At 39.9% G+C, this 12,191-nt stretch overlaps 1 protein-coding gene across 2 annotated transcripts in view; it reads right to left on the bottom strand.

Annotated features, from left to right (window-relative positions):
- LOC117237616 (RNA pseudouridylate synthase domain-containing protein 2-like) overlaps positions 1-12,191 on the bottom strand; it is a 174,690-nt gene that overhangs the window by 65,634 nt on the left and 96,865 nt on the right. The gene's annotated exons all lie outside the window — the stretch shown is intronic.

Below are 12,191 nucleotides of genomic sequence, written 5' to 3'. Positions count from 1 at the left end.
TCGAAACCTTCGGCCGTGGCCGTATTAGGCACGCACAATGGCCGATCGTGTCTCGAGAATCGTCGCGGAACAGAGATTCTATTCGCTTGAAAGGATTTCGGTGTATCTGGGTTATTGCACGCTCGGCACTGTGTCAAGAATCGACGGAGAATCTGATGGAAATATAGATCTGCTTCTTTTACGGATGAGGATAGAACGTAAAAAGCGAAGATGTCATTGCTCGAGATAATAGGTTTTCGTAACAGATATTTGCTTTCTGTACAAATCGAATACTACTGTTTGCGATTCTTTTGCTATTAAATTTACGAGTTTACTAATTACGTGTTTAACATGTTACAATATATCTGCAAACTATACAGAATGTCGCGTAAAACGGTGATTCCACGTTAAAAATGTAAACACCTGTACTAATTCGATCGGTTAAACGATCGTTATCGAATGATTATAAAACAGCGTGTCACGTCTCCGTTTTAGCCACCGATGCTTTACACCAGTTTCAGAGAAAAACTTCGACAAACGAATCTTCGAAAATTATTTCGTAAACCGATGTTTCTCGTCGGTTTCGCGTAATATCGACGTCCATCGCTATTTAAGCGCCGAGTACAGGCTATAGCTTTTCCATAGCCGTAATTTTGTTGGCAGTAGACTGGACGGCGATGATCAGCCAGTGTACTGGCGCAACGAGTCCGATCGTTTCGTGCAGCGGTATCGTGTTTACATCCAATCAAGTTAATTTCTGGCCACGCAGATCACAGGATTTTACCGTGTTATTACCAGCGCGAGTCGTGCATCGATGACTCCTCCGTTAACCGATGCTTTCCTTTTGCCCGATTAAAGCGATGCAATTGCACCGACTGATCGTTTTCTGCTCCCATTCGGTCGCCGGGTCGCAGTTACTGCCGTTTCTCTGCGTTTTACGTTGCGTGTTCCAACACGAGTTCACATGGGTAAAGCTTTTCCATTAGCGAAGATTATTCCGCATATACTGCCACGATATATGCTAATTGCATTGTATGCCCGAAGATATAAGTCGCATAAAAATAGTTCGTATAAATCGACGAAATTTTGTACAAAACAAAAGGTGCGATCGAGACTAGAAACGCTGTTCCAAACGCTGTATCTTCTACTCGATGTTATAACAAGCGATATTTTTAAAATTACCGAGAGAACGAAACGATTCAGCTTCAAAACCGGATAAAAGGATAACTTTCGTAAAAATTGTAAAATCTCCGGCAAAGAATAATCCGATTTATCGTATTCTGCCTGTGTAGCTCTCAAATGAAATCCAGTTAACGTGTACCAAGAAATTCTTGGTGCGTTCAAACCCTTTAAATTCGGAGCTATGCGAGTCCACGCATAAACCTACAAGCAAAAACCTGCTGACCCAGCGATCTCAGCGACGATGGTCGATTTCTTAATTCCGAGAGATCGCAAGGTTCGGTCTGTCCACGTAACTAATTTACGATGGACGAAGACCTCTTTTGAGAAGTTGCACGGTCTCGCGAATGGCGTAATTACGTGTCGAAGTTTTAATGGTGCGTTAAGGTTCCTCTCGGACGAGAATTACCCTCCGTCCCTCTCTCGACACCGAAAAGATTAATGGATCGAAGATTTAACGGGCGAACGGGGTGATGGAGGGAAGATTAAGCAGTGGAAATTAACTCGAATATTAAACTGGAGGGAAAAGTGCGATTTCATTATTAGTCAGCGCAGCCCATCGATGGACGAGAAGGAAATTTCATCGAGCTTTACATCCACGTTGGCAATTAAAGGCGTTTCCAAAGCTTTTTCAAGGCTATAGGCAAATTTTATGCATCGACGGTTATGGTTTAAGCCGAGATTCGAAGATTATGGGAAAACTTTCCCGCAGTTTGTTCTATCGCCTTCTATTCTTATCATTCTCGTTTAGAGCAGATTTGGAAATGTTTTAAAAATAGTCTACTTGGTAGTTTAATCTAAACTATATACGTCGATCCTCGATTCGCAATATCACGGAGTGCGATGCGTAACTCTAATTCGGTAAGAGGAATCTATACGCGATAGACAGCGAAAAAGCACGTTTGTCATAGAATCCAGAGTTTGAGGGATCAACGGGGCACGGAAATGCATTTTTAAAACGTCAATTCCGAGATTTCATAAATTCATAGGTCCCAACAACCATCAGGGAGAAATCGTCGCGACGTAATCAGAATGTCCATAATTAAACGTGTAATTTCGGAAATCCACGATATCGAGACTATAAAAAATTCTCTTAACGACAATTTCGAAGTTGGAAACTAAATCGAAATTTGTAAAAAGAAAACGTTCGGACGTTGAGGAGTCAAGTAGTTTAGAAGCAATCATTAACTACAACGAAGCGGAAAATATAGCGACGCGTCAAAGATCAGAAAGAAGAAATTCGCGATATCGAAACTAACGAGTCTTCTCTCTCGGCGGAAATCTCGAAATCCGAAAGTCGAATTTCGTCCTTCAGTCCTGGTTATACTTTACCGTAATCGATGTGAATTACTAGATCAGGCAGCTTATAAGCGATTATTTCTAGCGGTAGAAGAAGAAGAGAAAGGGAAAAAATAGGAAAATAAGGGAGGTCGTGAAACGGAAAGTAATAAAGTCGCGTAATTAACTTGCTTACGGGCCTATAATTCCTCCAGCCGTTTCATCCGAGACCCAACGATCCTGCTAAAAATTCACCTTACAACTGCTTATCCTTTCCGAATTACCACGGCCAGTTTGAAACACCGCCGTATTTTAGTCGTAGACTCTACCATCTTCCATTAAAAGTTCCTCGCTATCAGCCAATGATTCTTCAGAGGCACTTTGATGTATTCTGTTGCAACAGCAAACGAGGAAATTAATTGAGAATTTTAGTATTCGTCGATTAAGATACATTGTTTCTTTACAACCTAAATTATGACACGCTTATCTGTAATTAGGATTTTTATTCTAGAAAACGTGGATTTCAGTTTGACGAAAGTTTCGAATCGACGGTGCTTCAACTTCCGTCGAAGCAAGGGGGACTGTTCCAGAAAGTCAGAACGATCGATGTGAAGCATCTAAATCGGTGAAGAATCGCAGAGCTTTCACGATATTTTATACCATATCCAGTCACTCCATTTCACCCTTCGTAGTCGGAAATTTATTCGAAAACAAATTCTCCAATATGTAAATCCTTCAAAATGGCTTGTATAAAACAAATTTAACAAGAAGAATCCCTCGATATGAGAAAATTTATTCTGGAATAAAATCCAGCTAAATCATTCGTACCGATTTCTATGCTGCACATCGATATCGGTAAAATACATTGGATTAATTGTCTGATACTTTCGATAAAAGATAGAAAAGTGTTAAAAGAAATATAAAAATAGTCAGCCACATTAGTGTCGAAGGAGTAAGCCACTGTTCGTATCCTGTGTGTTTGTACGTGTGAATACATCTTCAGTTTCTTCGCAGAAAGACTGCGAATGAATAATACAGCAATAAGCTTCAAAAGCGGCGTTCTGATCGTGTGACCATCATTTTTCTCTTTCGTGAATCTTTACTGTCTTCCACTAAAGTAAAATGGGAATCGGTAAAATCAATATCTATGAGAGAAGAAATATTTACTCTCCGCTCTTTTGTCACGTGTACATTAACGATCGTTACGAATGATAAAATTACTACACAATCGCAACTTTTCCAATTTTATATCTACCGATTTCTTATTTGAGAAATGCGATCTTTCTTAAAGAAAATACTTATATACAGACTTTGCTAAACCTTTTTACATAACGACGATAGAAGCTTGTTTTATACGCGTATAAAAAGTCACCGATGAATACTTCTACTTCTTCGGAAACTTTTAATTTTGATACCAGAATATGGATACTCGTATAAGATTAAAGTCCCAGCCTAACTTTTAAGAAACGAAATAATTTCTCTCGGGGCAAATTGGTTAATTTAGTTTCTTTGCGTAGACCAAGAGATATTCGTTACAATATCCCGCGCTATTATTTCGTAACCAAACTCACGAAGAGAGTCGGTTCGTTGGCTGGGTGCGAATCAGGCTTTATGGTCGCTAGGGTCGCCCCTGACAACGCCCTTGCCTGCATTGCGGTGCCCCTCGGTTTCCAGCCTGCGTTATCCTGTCACCATAACGCCTGACAATGGGTCTAGAGAACGCTCGACGAAGGAACGTGAATCCTTTATATTCGCATGCACCTGCGTTACCCACCGTCTAATGATATCTGTTGCTTGGAAACCAGTCTCTAACCATGATCCGTCACCTTCACCCTTCACCCTCACCGCCGTTTCTCTCCCTCTTTTTTTTTTTTTTTTTTTTGTACATTTTAAGGGTTCGCGCGAGACGTCGCACACCAACTCGTCATCCACCGGTGTCACTCGTCGCCACAAATCGACTTTTTGTTATTTTAGAAGACACGTCCTTCCTTTTTACTTTTTCCTTCCCTTTCTTCAAAATAACAACGTATTACTTTACATAATGTCAGATAGCGTATAGGTTTTGCGTAACGCGGTACTCGCAGTCCGGTTTCTGACTTGTGATTTATTCAAAGGAACGTTGTTTTCATGACGTTTCTGTTTAGAAGTACAACGGGAATGTAAATGCTGTTTTCCCGGATGAAAATTGCTTAGACGCCACACGTCGGTCTGATACACCTTTCCAGTTGTTTCGCTGTTTTATTGTTCATCGATGTTACGAAATATAGCGGTATTTTTTCGTGCTTCTTCGTTTATTTTTTTTTTCTTTTTAATGTAACAATGGTTTCATATGTTTTTTACTTGGTAAACCATAGAACGGTTCTTCCATAGAAACTTCGTTCTACTGACGAGAAAAACAGTGAGAAAATTGAGAAGGAAATCGTACAAAGATGAAATATTGATTTATCTTTGAATTATATTTAGATTACATCGTTTAATTTTCCTGAAGCACACGATATCGATCGAGGATTGAAGACAAGTAAGTAAAATAAAGCGAACGAAGGAGAGATTATGTCGTTCTTTGTCGAAACTGTAAAACGTGGAATGTCCTCTTTGTTTCTTTTTTTTTTTTTTTTTCATTTTTAACGGAGCAATGGGAAATCGTCACGTTTTTTATATATGGAAGAATGTAAGGAATGATTCTGTTACAGACGATTCTCTTTCGCAACGAAGAAAGACGATGGAGCGAAGGAGATTGCTGCGAAGAAAATTGTTTCGCGTTCAGACAGAGGGTTCGCCAGAAAACGAATGATTGTCGGATAGGGAATTTTAGATATCCTGTCAGGAGCGAAGTAACTCGCCTCTCCTAACAAAGGAGCACTCTACAAGCAGCCTATAATATAATCTCATTCGAAACGCGAAATCTCTCCCTCTTTTTCTTCTTTCGAGCGTCGGGCTAGACATCGTTTTGCATAAAAAGTAATACGTTTACCTACGCAACGTGAAGTTTTTTTGAAAGACAACAAGAAATAGGAAAATATAACAAAATGTTGGATATTTAAACGGAAACTGTATCTCTAAAAAAAAAAACTTACATTTTTCCCAGAATAATTCCATTCGATTCGAATATGTTGGAATTAGATGAAAAATATTATCAGTTTCGTTGTTACGTTGAGTCGCAGATTAATTTTACCTCGAAAAATATTCGATACAATAATAAAACAAATATTATTTAATAATAGAATAAAAATATTACAATATCATAAACTTGTATGACATACAACTTCTCATCTGCATATTTTTCATCGGAGAGGAGTTTTCATATTAAATAAAAATTTTATATCAATATTATATATAAATACGTATAATGTAAACCCTCTTATCTTATCTTATCTTATCTTATCCTATCAACTTTGATTCTCATGGTTTTTTGTCCTGACTGGAAATGTAAAACCGTACGGACGAATGGAGCAAGTTGCGTCGCAGATCGTATTTCGTTAATTTAATCGCCGTACGATCGATTCGAGTGGTATTACCGTTCATTACAGTTACGGAACTCGTGGAATTAGTTTGACTGGTTCGCGCGCTCTCCTCCACGCTCCTAAGATCGTACGAAAATTATGGAAATCGTGGCACAGAAACTTAATTAACGAAATCTCTAGCAGTGAAATCGCCTCTTCTCAACGAAAAGAAGAAATGCAGCATAAACGGACGTAGAACGTATCTACAAATGTTCGTTCGTTTACGAAATTTTGTCAAAAATTTCTTGTTTGAAGAGAGCTCGTCACCGGAAAATATTGTATCAAACGTTTGACGTATCATCAATTACGATAAAAATAAAAAAAATACCAGTTAAATAAATTCGTTATACGAATCTCAGCGAAAAGCAAACCACAAAAATTGCTCGGGTTACACGCAGGGAAACATCCCTGTTTTCCCCGAGTTCGTCGACCCTCTGCCTCTCACCAACTTTCGATGCTCAATTTTCAAATGGGGAATACCGACGTGAAAAAGTCTGTCGATGTAGAAACAATATTTATCGATGCCGCTGATCGAACCATGATAATTAATAGCGTGGGTAAATTGCCATTTCGGTGGCTAGGTCGTGACGATTATTGCTCCTTGTTCGACAACGATTTATCATGTCGCCATGCAGGTGTCGCGCGGACGACACGTCGTTAATCTTGAAACTTCGTGAAAGGAAGACAAGCAAAAGTATAAATAATAATAATAATAAAAAAAGAAAAAAATGAGTGTTGGAAATTGAAAAAAAAAAATTGGAGAACGTTGGATTTATCGTTGATAGTCGTTACCGAGGCAAATATTAACTTTGGAAATTCCGCGGAAAGTCCCCCTTCCGGTGAGTTACGACTTTCGACCTGGTTTCCCTTCGAACCTCTCTCCAACTCTTCCGTTGTACGCTTCTGCCGACTTCGCGACTGAACGCTCCGGGTTTCTCGAAAATTATCCTCGTGGAATAATAAGTTTTTACGAGACGGTCAATGGGCTACGATTATCGAAAGAAGAAGGCCGAAACGGGCACACTCGCGTTCCACGGATGACCGAATAGGAAATGAAAACTCGAGGGCTCCTTTTTCCAACGACAGATCGGCTCCGTCTTTCATTGAAATTATAAATCGATGCTATTATAAATAACAACCATAGACGGTTCTCTGTTGCTCGATATCATAGATATGTATAACGAAAAAAATAAGATTTCTTTGCTTTTCGGTCCTATGGTACCTGTTTGTCTGACCGTTTCGCGGGAAGACAGTTTCACGCTATAACGCGTCAACGAGAGTCGTAAATTCTCGTTACGATACGATAATCGACGCCGCGAATCAGCCGATCTTCTATTTCGGTTAAGACAATACGGGTGGTTGAACGATCGTAGCACCGAATTAACGGATTAAGTATACTCCTTATTTCCAACGACTTTGAAGAATGCGAGTGATGCGTGTAGAAGCGTGTTCAACGAAGAGTTAATAGCAAATGAAGTGGCTTCTGCGACGGTGAGATTTATAAGGAACTAGCGATGGGTGCTGGTCGCCCCCCACCAACGGACGCTCGTGGGTGGAGGTGGTCTTCGGACGTCGTACATGGGAAAATCTGCTTTTCCCATGTTTCACCGGAATGAGCAATAACCCTAAGGAACTCCTCGACTTTAAGCGTGTTTGCAGCAATTAAGGGCCTTGACGGTAAAGCGAAATGCTAAATCTTACGACGGTTCCTTAGGATTATTGCGGGTCCGAGTAAGTATGTTTACACAGCTGGTGGCCAATTTGACCGATAAATGGATTATATCGGGTTGGCAACTAAGTGATTACGAATATTGTCATTAGGTGGTAAAAATCATTAGCATATCATTATCATAATGATCTTCACTTAGTTGCCAAGCCAACAGTACACGGTAGGGTCACGGGACGTAACACCGTTGGAGAAAACAACAGAAAGTAATTTACAAACTTCTATATTAGCGATTTAAAACGTAATTATATAACTCGATATAAGCGTGTAACTCGATTAAAAATTCATTGAAAGAAATGAAAAATCATGCGAAGATTACCTATGTATTAGGTTGTCCGAAAAGTTTCTTTCGTTTCATAAGTGAAATAATAGATGCACAACATTTTTATTCTGTATCCATTTTGCAGTAATAGAATAAAACGGATCAAACGTAATTCAATAAAATAATATGTCGGGTTTGTCGGGATTGGCGTTAGTCTTAGGGGCGCGTTGCGTATCTTCATTAGGACAAGCCATCGTAGTTGTTCAATGGGGTTTATATTTACAATTATATGCACAAGTGTTGATTTAACAGGGTTTAACAATTTAGCGTGGTAATTAGATTCCCTTATAGTAAAGACAATGTTCTTAGGTTCAAACGAATCCACGGTCAACGGGATAACTCTTTGTACAATTGGATATGTTTAGAAACTCAAAGTGACGTTAGCTGTGACGTACGGTATCTTTCTGACCGACTGACAAGACGATGCGTGTAAACTCTGCAAGGTGATCGCAAGAATAAAAGACCGATACGATCACATTTGTCAGTTGCATATTGACCGGGGATATCGACAAAATTCCAGGCGCCGTTACCAGACAGACCCGCGTAGAGCCGTCATTGCTCCTGCCCGGGGCTAGTTTGTTAATACAGCGTGTGTCCCTCGATATTGGTACTTCTACTGTTAAGTAAAACGTTCGTCTCGTGACCGTGGCTACGTTCGGCGACCAGTCGTGTCACCTCGAGCCCAAGCCTACTGTCACGAATCTCGGGCAAACATAATCAGATCGTATCACAACAACTGCTTCCAAGTTCTATTATTTAAGTACAGCTATAATAAATAATTTAGACCAAAGTATTGGGGATCTTCCCAAAATTCCAAAAGAAAGGCCCGATGTTCCTACATCTCCGACAAATATAAAACAAAAAATGTTACGCATCTACTACGTCATTATAAAACGAAAGGACTTTTCGGACTTAATACACGTACATACGTCGATCGGTAGGATAGATATACTTTTCTATCTCATCGTCAGACAATAGGAACAAGCTTCCTAACTTCTAGCTTGTGCATCGTTTAAGAGAACAACGAAAAGTAATATATAAACTTAAACTGAATTCTCAATCGTAAATCCTTTTCGTCCGTATACCGCGGGTTCAACCTCCAATTTCTCTCTATTCAAATACAATTTTTATCATCGATAAAGGACAATCGCGCATTGTGTCCCGTAAAAGTCGAAGAACTATCGGAATATCGGAAGAATGCTCAGGACGAAGCTAGGAGGATCGCTTCAGAGTCTCTATCGGCTTAAAAGCGAACCGGAGCTCGAGTTCTCGCAAGAAGCTGCCGTCGCCGCAAGAAATTTACGCTGCACTCCACGCTGTAAAGCAATAATTCAAATAATTCGCCCGTGAAAGGGGTAGGTGCATGTTAGGGGTGGCACAGTGACAGAGTCGCGTCACGTAACAAGCTCGAGGAATTCATTAAGTATTCTTCGCTTTAACGGCGTAAAAGTGGAACGCTAATGGGCTAAAAGTTCATGCATCTTGTTGCATTATGTCTTACATCATAGGTCGCTTTTTTCTCGCGTTTCTTCCTTCGCTCTTAACGATTTTTGCAGTGGCGCGAGATCCTGTCAGGGGTACGAAAACAGAGGAAAAGCACTGTATTCAAGCAGCAGTTTGTCATCCTGAGATATTTATTTATTACCGAGGTGACATTTCTTTACACCGAAATATTAGTTTGCAGGCACTTTACGTGTATTTTACGGTTTGCAAAAGGTTTCCATTCGTTTCGATCTTCGATTTTTTTAAAAGCTTATTTCATTCTCGCGTGAAATCGATTATTTTGATCGTGTTAATTGAGATATTAATTTAACCAGATTTCGCTTCAAAAATCGCTGAACTCGATGAAATTATATCATAAAAATCTTCGAAGCAGAAAGAGCTTGAAACGTCGTAATTGTCTATACACTGAAAACCAATTAACGAGTCTATTACTTATTTATAAACCAATTATATACAAATTACGTACAAATTACAGAAAAAACAATTACCAACTGGTAGATTTAAAATGTACAGACAATAGGGAAAAAATAAAAATCGTCGATCGTCAAGGAGAAGAAACGATCGGTTTTTCCAATTTTCTGCAGCGTCGTCAGCGATTTCTTTGTCGTTTGGCATGCCGACAGCAACTCACTGTCAACAGGCCGCCTGTCGAGGTATCGAAACGAGCGATTAGTCGAAATTCAATGGAGAGATTTCGAGGACGATGTGCCGCGACGAGAACCGTCGATCGCGTTAACGATCGATTTGTATTCCGCGGCGCTCTAAGCTTCCGGAACAATGGCAAACACGCGTCGTTGGAATTCTGGATGATTTCAATGGGCCCTTCCGACCGATTAGATTCGAATCGATCGGTCTCTCACAATTGCGGCTGATTATTTTTGTTTTCACCCAAACAAACGTCGTCATTTTTACTACGAGAAGGAAGAAAAGGGGATGAAACTCGTAAAAAGCGCGAAACGCCTCTTCTTCGTTCGAATGGCTTTTATATTTCGCCGATCTTTTCACTGTGACCAGTAAAAAGGGATCCTTCGACATTGGACCACGCTTAATTCTTTCTGCTGTGATTTATCCGACATAAAAATTAATTCTCGGTATAGAAACTAACGTCTTCTCAAAAATCTACCATTTATTTATCGACGTAGCTTTCGGATCGATTCGGAGTTTGTAAAACGCGTTCTTGTCGAGTTTGAGCGGAGTCGTCGATTGTCAACTACTAGAGTTCTCGCGACGCAAAAATTTCTCACATTGTTTTTTGCAATTCTAATACAGCCTCGCGGAAAACGATGGTACATTCCAGTTTCCAGTTCACAACGAACATGTCAAAGAGAAAAAGTTGGATCGTAATTGGCAAAGGCAACTACCTTCGATTTCCAAGAGAGAGAAATAATAAATTCCTGGTAACTTTTCAAGCGAACAGAGGTCTGGTAAAAAATTTGAGAACCATGCGAATATTGGCCTGTCGAAGGGAATTAATTGCGTCGGGGCTCGATTTATATCGAACAGAGGTCAGGGGACGAGTCGTGAAAAAGTGGGGAAAAAACGACGAAACGATCTGTCGACTAGGTGTTTGCTACTCTGGCTGGTAAGCGATTGTTGTCGCAGCGGCGACAAATCGTTCCGTGCATTACGGACAAATTCGAGTGCATCTGGATAGAAGTTGAACTCCGAATAGACGAATCGACGTGAGTAGCGAGATCGGCGAATTTTGAAGAAGTACCGACGACCGTTGCAATTACACGTGATAGCAGGTCATGTTTGTTTCGAGGAAAAAGTGGCGATTTCTGTGTAACTCTGTGTAAAAATACTCTTCAAAGATTCTTGTGCGTTTAATATCAAGATTTAAATTATGCACGTGCTATGGACGCAATTAGCATTAATTCTTAGCGTTGATCAATTAATTCTTATTTATTTTTATCTACGTGTGTTATTGCGTATCCTTTGTATCGTATCACGCATCGATAGTTCTACGTGGAGTGTCAAGGGTTGAAACCCTTGTTGGTTTCTAGTCTGCAGTTAGTCAAGTATATGCGTACTCGACGAACTTTCAAACTCGATTTTCATGAAACCCAAACCTCAGACGAACAAACTTTACTCTTTTTTTTTTGTTTTTTGTTTTCAACTAATATCTTGCGCGTGAAATAATATGCTATGGAAAAATTACACGTTTTGTTATTTCGAAAGTTTAATAAAATCGAATAAATACAATTAAACGGCGAGATGTCACGCTGCAAATAGATATTATCGCTTGTATTGTAATTTAGCAACTGATCACGTTCTAAAATACGTAAAACACAAGTACACAGCTTTATCGCCATCGAAGAAAGTAATCGCACTCGACAGCGCTAAAAAAGCGCAAGGGTGACATCCGTATTCGTCGAGACTTCGCCGGGATATTTATATTCCCCATTTTCCAGTCCATTTCCGAACAACGTCACCGCGTACTCGTAAAAAGGACACTCGTCGGAAGTTCGTCGTTCCTCGGTATGTTTTACAAGCCCGTAACGCAAAATCCTTTCGCGTGAATTAACAACGAATAACAACAACAAGTACAACTACGATTACACCGGCAGACAGTCGACAGAGACACGAGAGAAAAGGTAACGGGCTTTAACCAAGTCTCCGATATTTCTCCATTAACGTGCAAATTTTGCATTATGTAAGATACGAGTTTCGATAAAGTTTTCGATTTCTTTGACAACCGCGT

Source organism: Bombus vosnesenskii, unplaced genomic scaffold, assembly GCF_011952255.1.
Source record: "Bombus vosnesenskii isolate JDL3184/JDL3185 unplaced genomic scaffold, Bvos_JDL3184-5_v1.1 scf7180000013383, whole genome shotgun sequence".
In the NCBI taxonomy this organism is placed as follows: domain Eukaryota; kingdom Metazoa; phylum Arthropoda; class Insecta; order Hymenoptera; family Apidae; genus Bombus; species Bombus vosnesenskii.
The sequence above is the reverse complement of the archived record's forward strand: the minus strand, read 5'-3'. Positions and strand labels throughout refer to the sequence as shown.